This window comes from Theropithecus gelada, chromosome 5 (assembly GCF_003255815.1).
Source record: "Theropithecus gelada isolate Dixy chromosome 5, Tgel_1.0, whole genome shotgun sequence".
Classification (NCBI taxonomy): domain Eukaryota; kingdom Metazoa; phylum Chordata; class Mammalia; order Primates; family Cercopithecidae; genus Theropithecus; species Theropithecus gelada.
The window spans coordinates 149,079,578-149,091,558 of NC_037672.1; the positions used below are offsets into that span (position 1 = coordinate 149,079,578).

The 11,981-nt window shown below is 46.0% G+C and overlaps 1 long non-coding RNA gene across 1 annotated transcript; it reads left to right on the top strand.

The window, feature by feature from the left end:
* The first annotated feature begins 704 nt into the window (after positions 1-704).
* On the top strand, positions 705-4,608 carry LOC112625328. Its single transcript, XR_003119562.1, has 3 exons — positions 705-1,100; positions 1,375-1,471; positions 3,526-4,608. It is a non-coding gene; the product is annotated as an uncharacterized LOC112625328 (long non-coding RNA).
* The last annotated feature ends 7,373 nt before the right edge of the window (positions 4,609-11,981 follow it).

Genomic DNA, 11,981 nt, shown 5'->3' on the forward strand with positions numbered 1-11,981 from the left:
ATTCTAAAATCGACTCTGTTTGAAGGTGCTGCTGAGGTGCCCTGGGTACTTCTCCAGTGGTGCGTAGAGGAGTGACAGAGGGAGGAGGGCCCCTGACATACACACAATTTCATATAGATGGGGGGGTGCATTCATTTCTTCTTTCAATATTTATTGAACTTCCACATTCTCCAGGCACCGTCTAGGCATCTGGGCCAGAATAGACAGGGGAATAAGATAGACCTTTCCTTGCTGTCACAGAACTTAAGTCTTAGCTGGGGAGACAGGAAGTAAACAAGTAAGTGTAAGCAAGTAAGTGAAAACCCCATAATTTGGGGTAGAGGCCCACAGGACAGGTTCTGCAAGAAGTAGACTCTGACAAAGAGATTTGCAGGAGGTTTTTGGGGGCGTGACCTCAGGAGCAACATGTGTGAAGGATGAGGGACGCAGGATGGACAGACGGAAAAGCTGCTTTCTGTCTTCCTCCTGAGGAACTTTGCAGCTTGGGACAACAAGCAGTGTTGTCCTAATTGAGATCGGAGGACTGGGCATTTGCACTACCACGTGACCAGTCTTTGGCCGCAAGCTGCCTCCAGGAAGTGGGCGTACGTGTTGGTGGAGCAGCTTCCTCTGACAGAGGAAATGACACACCTCTGACACTTTCCAACGCTTGGAAAGTGTCTCAGGTGTGAGCTGGTGGTGTCTGCACCCCCAGCAGCTAAGGCGATGAGCATTTCTCGGTCCTGCCAGGGGATCTGAGCGGCACATAACAACATCCACTATGAAATGTGGTGTGTGCTGGGCGGCGGCTGACTGAGGAGCTCGAGAGTAGGAGTGAGGCAGGCTGTTTTAAAGAGGTGGTGAGGGAAGGCCTCTCTGGGCAAGGGCAGAGACTTGCAAAGACTTGATTGGTGTGAGGAAGTAAGCCATTCAAAGTCAAGGGCACCAGAGGTTCTAAGCAAAGGAAACAACAAATGCAAAGCGGAGAACAAGCTTGGCACATTTGAGAACCAACAATAAGTCCAGTGTGTCTGGAGCCACAAGAGTGAAGGAGAGAGCAGCTGGCGGTTCAGCCAATGGGGTACCAGGAAACCAGATGGCAGAGAGCCTGGTAGACCATGGTAAGGAGTTTGCAGTTTACTCTAAGTGTGATGGGAGATGTTGGAGCACTTTGAACAGGGGAAAATCACCATCTGATCTACATTTTAAACGTATTATTTCACTAAATAGAGAAATAATTGGTCATTGTTATAATGGTAGTAATTGGTCATTGTTATGTTATCATTAACAAGTGGAGATTCTAAAGTCTAGACTTCTAAAAACAATTTTAAATGGAGCAAATGTTGCTCCATCTGACAATTACGTAAGCCAGCCATGCCTGTTCTTTCCCTATAGGTAGAAACGTATGGGAAACTGCATTCCAATTCAGGGAAGTATAGGAAGCAGTAATGAAAGTGGGAAGACCTATTACAAGTTTGTTGCAGTCATCCAGGTAAGAGGGGATGGTGGCTGAAAACAAGGTTTCAGCTATGTGGGACCTAGCTTGGAAGGGATGGGATTCTACATATGTTTTGTAGCTGGAAGCAGGAGTTTGAGGCTAAGAGATGACCTGAGAATAGAATTATTTTAGGTGTCAGGCCTGAGAGATGAGGGCACATTGGGGAGGAGCAGGTGCAGCGGGGGCAGGGCATCCAGAATGCTCTTTGGGCATCTTATATTTGAGGTGCCTGTCAGACACCCAAGTAGAGATGCCTGATGTGAAGACATCATATCTGCAGCTTGGGGTCCTTCATAAGATCATTTGAAAATAAGAGTTGTGCTACTAAAATAAAATGTGCAAAAAAAAAAAAAAAAAAGGAGAGAGAGAGAAGAAGAAAAAAAAAAGAAAATCGCTGCATCATGCTGTCTTGTCTATAGTTGAATTTTCACATGCTGTGGAAATTCAGCCAGAGATCCTGTGGAAAAATACTGAAAGGACCCTTGGATCACTGATTCTAAGTTTGAAAAAGGGCTTGGCTGGCTGCTTCCAAGCTTGGCTGGCTTGCTTCCATGGGGCAAGTTTGGGAATCTTTTTTTTTTTATTGTAATTGAGGCAATTGACTTTGTCAGCAAGCCAAGAGTGGATTTCTCTCATAGGGGTGAATTCACATTGATCAGTGTAACCAGGCTCCTAAGAGAGTGATAAAGCAGAAACTCTGTTTACCTTGAAAAATATAGTCATCACACAATTATGTAAGCCAGTCATGCCTGTTTTTTTCCTGTAGGTCAAAGCAGATGGGAAACTGCATTCCAATCCAGGGATTTCCCAGTGAGTTAGAATGAGACAAAGGGGATGAACTGAATAGCTCAAACATGTTAAGTTATCAACATATTAAAATTCTTCTGAGCTAATTGGTAAGGAGCCTCTTCCTGGAGCCTCCTGTCTGCTCCTACTGACTGCCCTTCTCATATCAGGGACCTCACAGAGCTCCCAGACGCTAGAAGGTAAAGGCAGGCAGAATGGGGGCCCCAGGTCACTGCTCCAGCTGTAGCTGAAGACTTTGCTGTTTGGGTGGTGCCTGTGCTATATGGATTGTTAAAGATGTTGACTCTCATCCCCGCTTTAGGGTGCCCAGTCATGATAGCTGGATGCCCCTCGCCTTCTCCATAACAGAAATGCAGCCAGGAGAGGCCCAGAGCCTACTAATGTGTGGATACCCATCACCCCAGCGTTGTCTCAGTGAGAGCTTGAATCATCCTGACGATCCTCCTCGGTCTCATTTCTCTCTGTGTCTGTGATGCTGCATCCATTCTGACAGGCCCTTCTGTCCCTCAGGATGTTCCTGCTGTCAGTCCAGGCTGCTCTGGTCTGAAATTCATCCTGTCCATATAAGGAGACTTTAAATAGATCTTCTTTGATCTGGTGCTAGCTGGTTTTATAATTTTTCTCTCAGAGGGAAATCTTATTTCCCGTTTCCAAGTTCTTGGGTGATGCCTCACAGTCAAGCCCCATAGACTGTCTACCCAGAGGAGTTTAATTTTCATGGAATCCAACAGGGCCAGTGCGGAAAGAGACCTTAATAATCATTTAATTCAACCCTCTTGTTTTATAGACAAGGTGACTGAGAACCAGAGAAGGAATGGCAGGTTGGATTATTATTTATAATGAATATAATATTTACAACCGGTACAGATCACAAAGAAGACATTAATAAACTGATCTATACCAGGAAGCTGTTCCCTGGTTTTTTATAGCACTCTAAGCCTGGTGACCTTCCTGAGCAAACAGAGTCCCTCGCCTCACTGAGGAGAACTCCCGGGAACACCAAAGGCCAAGGGAGACACCGCAGGCAATAAAACATCCCTGAGCGAAACATCTCAACACCCCTAGACAAAGAAAGGCACAGAACTCAAGAAAGCAGTGACGGGAGAGCTTGAGTAAATGTTTAATGAAGATGGAGCACAGAGGTCGTCCAATGCAGCCCCTCTTTTTGAAGCAAGGAAATGTTATGCGATAGATATCTGTCATTGTTTCAGCTTACCAACATTCATTTCCTCTTTTGACAGCTGCTGATTTTCTCTCGAGGGCTCACACCCCTGGACTCTGGGTGGTCCTGGGAGGATGTGAACCCTGTACCCTGACTCCCATCACTGAGGCCAAGGGTCTGGACTCTTCCTCCTCCTCCTACTCCAGCACAGTGGGGAACCCAGCAGGACAGCTGTCCTCTGGGACTCTTGAGTTCACTCGCTTCAGCCACCAAGCACTGACGGGAGTGTTTCCACCAAAGGGCAGCTCCTGCGGCTTCCACTTCCCCTCTCCAAGGTGCCAGGGTTACTGTCTGTCGTCCAGCCTTCCATGGCATCCCTGTCTCTCCAGATCATCTCACTCAATTCTCTCATTGCTCCAGTGAGCCTGGATTGTTTTCTGTTGCCGACAACAGAAAACCCCAACTGATACCCTTGCCATTCCCCAAGGTCACTTACCCAGATCAAGGTCCAGCCTGAGATTTGAGTTCCTATTGAGTCCCCTACAGGAGCACAGCTGTGAGCTAAATTGTGCCTCTCCCTAGGTTCATTCCTAACTCTCTCACACCTCAGGATGGGACAGTATTTGGAGACATGGTCTTTATTGAGCTAATACAGGTTAAATAGTTTACTCAGGGGATCCTCATCCAATACAACTGGTGTCCTTATAAGAGGAAATTGGGATACATGTTGGTGTGCAGTGGGAAGACCATGTGAGGACAGAGAAGCTTGGCCATCTGCAAGCCCAGGAGAGAGACTTAGAACGAATCAATCTGCGGACAACTTGATCTTCGACTTCTAGCCTCCAGAACTGTGAGAAAATACATTTCTGTTGCGTAAGCGGCCCAGCCTGTGGTCCTTTGTCATGGCAGCCCTGGCAGATGAGTGCAGACCGCACTTCCCACCGCCATGGTGCCACTGTCTGTGGACAGCATGCCAGCCTCATCACACGAGTCACCCCTGAAGATGCTCAAATTATTAGGCTGTTCTTAGAACCAAATTTCCTGGACAGGCTTCAGAAAGCATTCTCTCTGGTGATACAGACATCTGAAAGACACACACACACACACGCCCACACACACACACACACCCCAAAAACAAACAAAAAACCCATGGCCAAAAAAAGGACCTTTCTCCCTTTCATTTCTTTAGTAATGGACAGCGCCCAGAAGAGCAGGATGGATGGCTCCTCGGAGAAAACAGAATCATTTCTTAATAAACAAATGAGAATTTAGAGCCCGAGCCGACAAGGAATTTAATCTTGTTCTCCCAGCATCCACACGGAGGAGGGAAGCAAGCAGAGGCAAAGACAGACATCACGGTTCCCCTTGATTCTAATATTGGGTTGGACGGGGGAGGGCGAAGATCTGCATGCCGAGCTCCCTTTCTCCACCCACGCCCCTCCTGGCATACACTCTCAGCAAAGCCTCACCGGGTTCCTCCTGCAAGTAATTGCAGAAGTCTCTTGGGGACAATAACCCTGATGTTACCTCTTGGAGGGTCAGAGGGAAGTGCTTAGGGCTGAGGGAATGCAAGAGGGTGGAGGCCAAAGGGCTGAATATTAATGGGGGCTATCACCACCAGCTCTTAAGGTAATGGAAAAGCCCTGTGCAGAGCCAGGCTGGGGCCAGCCTCACACGGAAATGCAATCTTCTGCAACACAGAGTAGGCAGTGACAAGCAGTTTATCTTCCATTACTCCAAAGCCTTAAATCATTATTAACCCTAAGCCAGCAAAAGAAACCAAACCACTGACTCCAATGTCTCCTTATCTTCCCAGCAAATATAAATGTGCATGACATTGAGGCACCTGTATTAGGGGTTGAAATTTATCCCTCAACCCGCCACCCCCGGAAAGAAAGCTATGTTGAAGTTCTAACCCCCAGTACCTCAGAATATGACCTTATTTAAAGATAGGACCTTAACAGAGGTAATCACGTTAAAATAAAGTCCTTAAGGTGGGCCCTAATCGAATGTGACTGGTGTCCTTATAAGGAGAACTTGGGCTGGGTGCAGTGGCTCATGCCTAGAATCCCAGCACTTTGGGAGGCCAAGGCGGGCTGATCACCTGAGGCCAGGAGTTGGAGACCAGCCTGGGCAATATGGTAAAACCCCATCTCTACTAAAAATACAAATTATCTGGGCATGGTGGTGGGCACCTGTAATCCCAGCTACTCAGGAGGCTGAAGTGGGGGATGGCTTGAACCCAGGAGGTGGAGGTTGCAGTGAGCCAAGATCACACCACTGCACTCCAGCCTGGGTGACTCAGTGAAACTCAGCCTCAAAAAAAAAAAAAAAAAAAAAAAAAAAAAGGAGAACTTGAACACAGAAACACATACAGGGAGAGCCACATGCAGGAAGAGCGCTGTGTGAAGGTGCTTCTGTAAGTTAAGGGACGCCAAAAATTGCCAGCAAACCTCTTGACGCTGAGGGAAGGCCTGGAAAAGATGCCCCCTCACAGGACTCGGAAGGCACCAACTCTACCCATACCTTGACCTCAGACTTCTCGCCTCCAGAACTGGGAAACCATAAATTTCTGTTGTTTAAACAACCTACTTTGATGTACTTTGTTATGGTGATCCTAGGAAAATAGACACAGAAAGCTCTAATCCACCGGGGAAGGGAAAAGTGGTCCCATCTCATCATAAAATGAGAATTTTTCTGAGGCCATAGGAATGGGTGGAGAAATGGGAGGCTGAGTCATTCCTTCTGCCATGGGTTTGCCTGGATAACAATGACTCAACCAAATGGAAGTCCCAAATAAAAGTCATTTTTCAAAGGAGTGTTTCCTCTTTTGAACAGTGCTGACTTAGCCCCAGCCAGCTGAATCAGCGTTTTTGGTGGTGGCAGGAAGTAAGGAGTGATCTTCCTAAAGTAGCGACGTGCTTCCTAGCAGAGTTGCCAGATTAAGCAAATAAAAATACACAGGATACCCAGTTTCATTTGAATTTCAGATGAATGACGAATAATGTTTCAGTGTATGTCTCAAATACTGCATGGGATAAAACATTCCTATATTTTGCCTGGCAGCCCTCCCCTGATCTCCCCATCCATCCTCCATGTCCATTCTCTGCCTCATCCCTAGTGGAGAAGGGAGGCCCTCAGGCACATCGAGGCACCAAAGTTATGGTACAGTGCAAGGTAAACTCCCAGCAAGAGGTAAGGTGTGTCTCATGATGCACCCTTTGGAGGAAGGGCCTCTGCCTCCTACTGTGGGGAATGATAAAGTTCTCCCACTGTGAGGATCCACCAGATAGCAGCCTTCATGGCTTTGACCATATGGGGATCCGGCCTGGGGTTGAGCAGAGAACCAGGAAAAAATAAGAGAGAAAAAAGCCAGAAGGAAAGGAGGATCCCGGGCACCCATCCAAAGCTGACTCCATGGGACTACAAGGTCACCGTAAGAGAGTGTCTGAACCATGCTCTGGCCTCAAATGTTCGTGTGATTAGATATTCAAGTTTGTGGCCTTCCTAGTGAGAGCTGCGTCTTCCCATTGCATGGGATGACCAAATATGCACAGACTTTGTTCCTGGGCATGAAGCTGGGCAACCTGCCAACAGAGTCCGCACCCTGCCTCTGCACTGCACAAACATGGCGGTGGTCAGTGAGTGTTTGTCAAGTGACAAATATATGAGTACTCACCACAAAAGAGAGTCCAGCCAATTTCTCCTCCTTGGAAATATAAAGCCAGAAGGTCAAACCTATGGTCTCTCTTCTCCCAGGTATGTTAAAATTGTCAGCCGACTGAGTGCCAAGACCCTGGCTTAGAGATGTTGAAGACACACACCCTAGCAGGGACGTGGAGCTACAGGTATGCATGAGCAGGGCCTGGAGGAGTCCAGTAGGAAGCTGGCCTTGTTTGTGGCTAAATAAGCACTACATGGACATCTCAATGTTTATGTAGCTGGAGGAGAGTCTGACTTGCATGCCCGAATGTCCAAGACTTTTCTCATAGACCAGGGAGAGTAAATTGGTGGGCCTCCCGGGAGAACAGTGGTGGGCCTGGGAAATGCCAGGAGGTATGAAATGCAAACAAATGCCTGGGTGACAATTTCCCTTTTAATTTTTCAGAGGCTGAACTTGGAGCAATTGATATGGTGCCTGTTACACATGATAGAGAATGTTACCGTGCTTCAGACGCAGTGCCTGTGTAGAGGGCAGTAATCTGGACAAAAGGAAGGGCAGGGAGATGGAAGAAGGGAGGTCAGGAAGGAAAGCAGGAAGGTAAGAAGTAAGGAAGGAGTGAAAGGAGGAGAAGGAGAATTTGAATGGAAATGTAGTCTGGCCAATACCCAAATCTGGTTTCTTCCTCTCAGCGTGAAGTGCCCTGATTGGATAAGGAATTCACTGCAAGCCTTTTCAAACTGGCTGGTTTCTTTTTAGAGAACAAGGCTTCATTTGATTAGTTGCCCATTAAATCATAGGAGGAGGGCTGGGCTGGGTAAGGGAATAGGACAGTTAGAAGCTGGGAATAGCTTCCCTTCTGAGGCTCACAATGCTCTCTGAACTTGCTGTTCTGTCAACGAATCCCAGTCCAATGAAAACAGTTTTAATTAATGAAATCCACATTGATTGATGGATGGATGGATTCGACAAAGATTTATAGAGAGCCCACTAGGTGTGAGAGGGCCCCAAGTGAGGCCCTGGAGACATAAAGGCAAATGAAGCACAGACCCTGTAGCCCAGGCCCTCCCAGCACAAAAGGGCACATTGGCATATTTTAATAAGACAGCATGTTCAGCTGTGCACAGCAACTGCTCTTTGGGCACATGAAGGGGCACCTGATCCAGACTGGAGATGGGTGGGGAAGATGACATGAGGGGTGGAGATGAGATGGGAGGGGAGATGAGATGGAATGTATCAGGTGATACAACCCAAAGATGTTTAAATAAATATCACTGAACCACATACCTTCACCTCTTCAGTTTATGGCATAGATACCAGCATTACAGGCAGCATCTTGCCCTTTTCCAGCTAAGTTTGCCATTTGTTTTTCTATTCTGCTCATGCCAGTGGTTATAAGGTAATAATGGGTATGAGTTTTCTATTCATGGAACACATGGGTACTCCCATGGTGTATGTCACGTACACCACAAAATTCCTGCGCACCATGTATATACTTGAATGTGTTAATTAAAACTAGGAGGTTCCTGACACATCCTTACTTTCCATTTCCTCATACCTATCCTTGATGAGTGAGGTGGGACTGTACTTCCTTTTTGTCTTCCATAAAAAAAGCCCTAATAGGTCTCATGAAATTCCATTCATTCATGCAATAAATATTCATCGAGTGCTTCTGTGTTCCAGACTGTGTCAGGGCTCGGTATACAAGGAAGCAAATGGTAGATACGAACCTCCTTCCTGGAGTTCAGAGTGGCTCTCAGATGCTTCTGGGCATCACAATTCCCTAGGGAACTTGTTTAAAAACGCAGATGTCCCAGGCCTGGTCTGGAGGAAAATGTGATTCTATGTCCCAAACCAGGAGACTGACCCATGCACACCGCAGAACTGTGAGGATGAGGAGCCCCTGGCATCCAGAAAGGGTGGGGTGGTTGATCCAGAGGTTGATTCCAGAGAGCCCGGGGGGCTGCAGGAACATGAGGATGGCGTGAGGGAGGGATGCCATGAATGCATCCCTCGAGCCATCCCCATGCTCCATGGGCATATTGTCCCAACATAAAACCCAGAAATGGAAAAGAGCATGAGAAGGGGTGGCCCGCAGCATGAAAACTCCTGAGTACTTTTGCCTGATTATTATTCCATTTGGTTTAATTGCATTTTAAAATGCTCAGTGGGGAAAAAAAATGCCAAGTCTTTTAATAAATTAAGAGCAGGTCTGCTTTTTAACCTGCAGCAGGTTTTTAAAAAGTCCTGCTGAGGGCACACTGCTTAGAGAGACATGGTCTTTGCAGATGAAGGTAATTAGTGAACACCTTCACCTCTGGAGTCGGGAGGGAGTACGAGGGGCTTTGGTTACTGCAGTAATCTCTTCCTGATTGGGAGGAAACTGGTATTTACAGAGGATGCCTAAAGATTCAAATGTGGTTTTCTCTTTCCGCGAATCAGGAGGCAGAGTGTGTGCAGGAACTCAAAGCCCATGGAACAGCAGGATGCAGCTTTTCTTGGCTCCGTTACTGAGAGATCCTGTCTGATGTTTCCTCTCTGACAGGCCGTGACTGGGGACACTTGGATGCCCAGCAGAGCTGGATTTAGGGGCAGAAGAACTGGGCAGCTGTCCCAGCTACCCATCTATGAGGGAAGCTGAAAGATCATGAGAATAAATCAGAAAGATGGTGCCAGTTAACCCCGCTTTCCACACAAGACTCTTGATATAATTGGTGAAGTGGAAACCACAGCCAAAGTACACTCCATCCTCAAGCAAAACATAAAACACACTCCTGATGTATACAGAAAGTTTTGGTGGCCTTAGAGCCTGATTTGGTGCCAACCTGTCTGGGTTCAAATCCAGGTTCCACTACTCACAGGATATGTGACCTTAGGCAACTTCTTTCACCTCCTAGTGCTCTGTTCCCTCGGCTATAAAATAAAAATTATAGTAGTGCCAGTTCTGAACACTAAATGGACATAAAGGAAACACTTAGACCCCAGACTGGCATGTAGCAGGAACTTTATAACGGTTAGCTACTCATTATCATCTTCGTGACCAGCTCAAGCAAGTTGCCTAGTGCCACTGGAGGCTGCATCCCTACCTGAGACAGCCACCTGAACGTTTCCTTAACGTGCAGCCTCCGAGAGCTGAAACTCTGAAAGGAAGTCCTCCGTAATGAGCATTTATTATGTTCAAGTAATTAATTTTCTCTCTTAAAAATGTAACCCCCTTCGTACATCTCAAAAGAAATCATCTGACTTAGAAACTACAAAAGACATCTGAACAACATCAAACATTACAGAAAAGTTTTGCCCACATGAAAGTCCAACTCCACCCCACCGCACCCCAAGAAAAGCAAAACAAACATAAAACCAACTTTTGAACTTTTTGAACAAGTGTTTGTAACCATATCGATATATGCATTACCTCTGTCCCGAGTGGGTAAGTAGCCAACTCTCTCCATTTAGGAGTGTTAGAAAAACGGTAAAGGAAAGACCATTTCAAGTAAGTCAAAATGTTATGCTGCGTTTGACGTTTGTATACATCCCTCACTTTGAGCAGAGAGGCACACGACTTCTACTAATGGAAAGTCAGATTTTCCTCTATCCCCACTAAATGAATGTGGAACCATATTTAAGGATATGCTTTGGAGGGTGCCAAAACATTGGTCTAATCTGTCAGCTTGATCCTAGGCTCCCCTGTCCCCTGTCCCCACCCCATCCTGAGCACAACTGGACTCAGAATCAAAGCCAGAGCTGGGACAAGTGCAGCTTGTGAGGGATTCCAGTCCCAGCAAGCGGTTATATTAAGCACTACCAAGGTTTAAGAAACATTAGGTAAGATGTGGCTGATAATAGTCAAGGCCTAGTTACAATTCCTTCTAAAATGTTTATATTTCCTTCTAAATTATGTGATAACATGAAATTTGCCAAATAATTTACTTAAAATTGATTATTTGCAGTGCTACTTGTGGGTGACTGGTGTGCCATGATGTTGTTACTGTGTAGCTAACTCTTCTATTTTACTTCAGTTTTATTTTAAAGTATACATTTATTTAATTTTTTTTCACTTTAAAGGTGACATGTAATTGTTTTCAAGGATGTGAAAATTACGGAATTGTATAAAGTAGACAAGAAAAATCACCTACAATCTCACAGCCCAGAGGCAATGACAGCTAATCATCCAGTCTATTTCCTTCCAGTCTTTTTTCTTCTATGTGTAGATATATGCACATATATACATATATTTTTTCTTTCTAAATATATTGATTTATTATGGAGTTGGGATTGTACTGTTTTCTAACCCAATTTGATCACTCTCTCTCTCTCTCTCTCTCTATATATATATATATATATATTTGAACTATATATACATATACAGTGGTTTTTTTTTTGTTTTTTTTTGTTGTTGTTGTTTTTTTGCGTTGCATCAGTTAGGGTCCTAGCAGGATACAAGTTTCCCTTTAAACTACTGAGGCTAGATTAGACGACCAAAAGGGATGCTGAAATAAAACTGGAGTACGCACACTATGAAGCTATTCCCACCCTAATCCTGAAGAGTCAAGGGGAGGGAGAAGTTACTGGAACAGGAAGGAAGTAGGTAGGGAGGATAAGTGGAGGAGGATGCCACCTGGCCAAATTGATGGCCTTGAGTAGAGAAGCCCAGGAATGAAACCCTGGGGTCTCAGATGGGGGCTGTGTTTATGGGAAGGGCGATTCACAGACCCTCACCCTCAGCTCTGGATTTACCCTTCTCCTCCTCCACCCCATTATTCTCCTCTCCTCCTATTTCCTCACTCTCTTCTCCTGCTCCTCCTGCTCCTCCTCTTCCTCTTCTGACTTTGAGGTCTCCTTCTCTCATCCTGGTGCCCCAACTTGTCCTGGCTTCT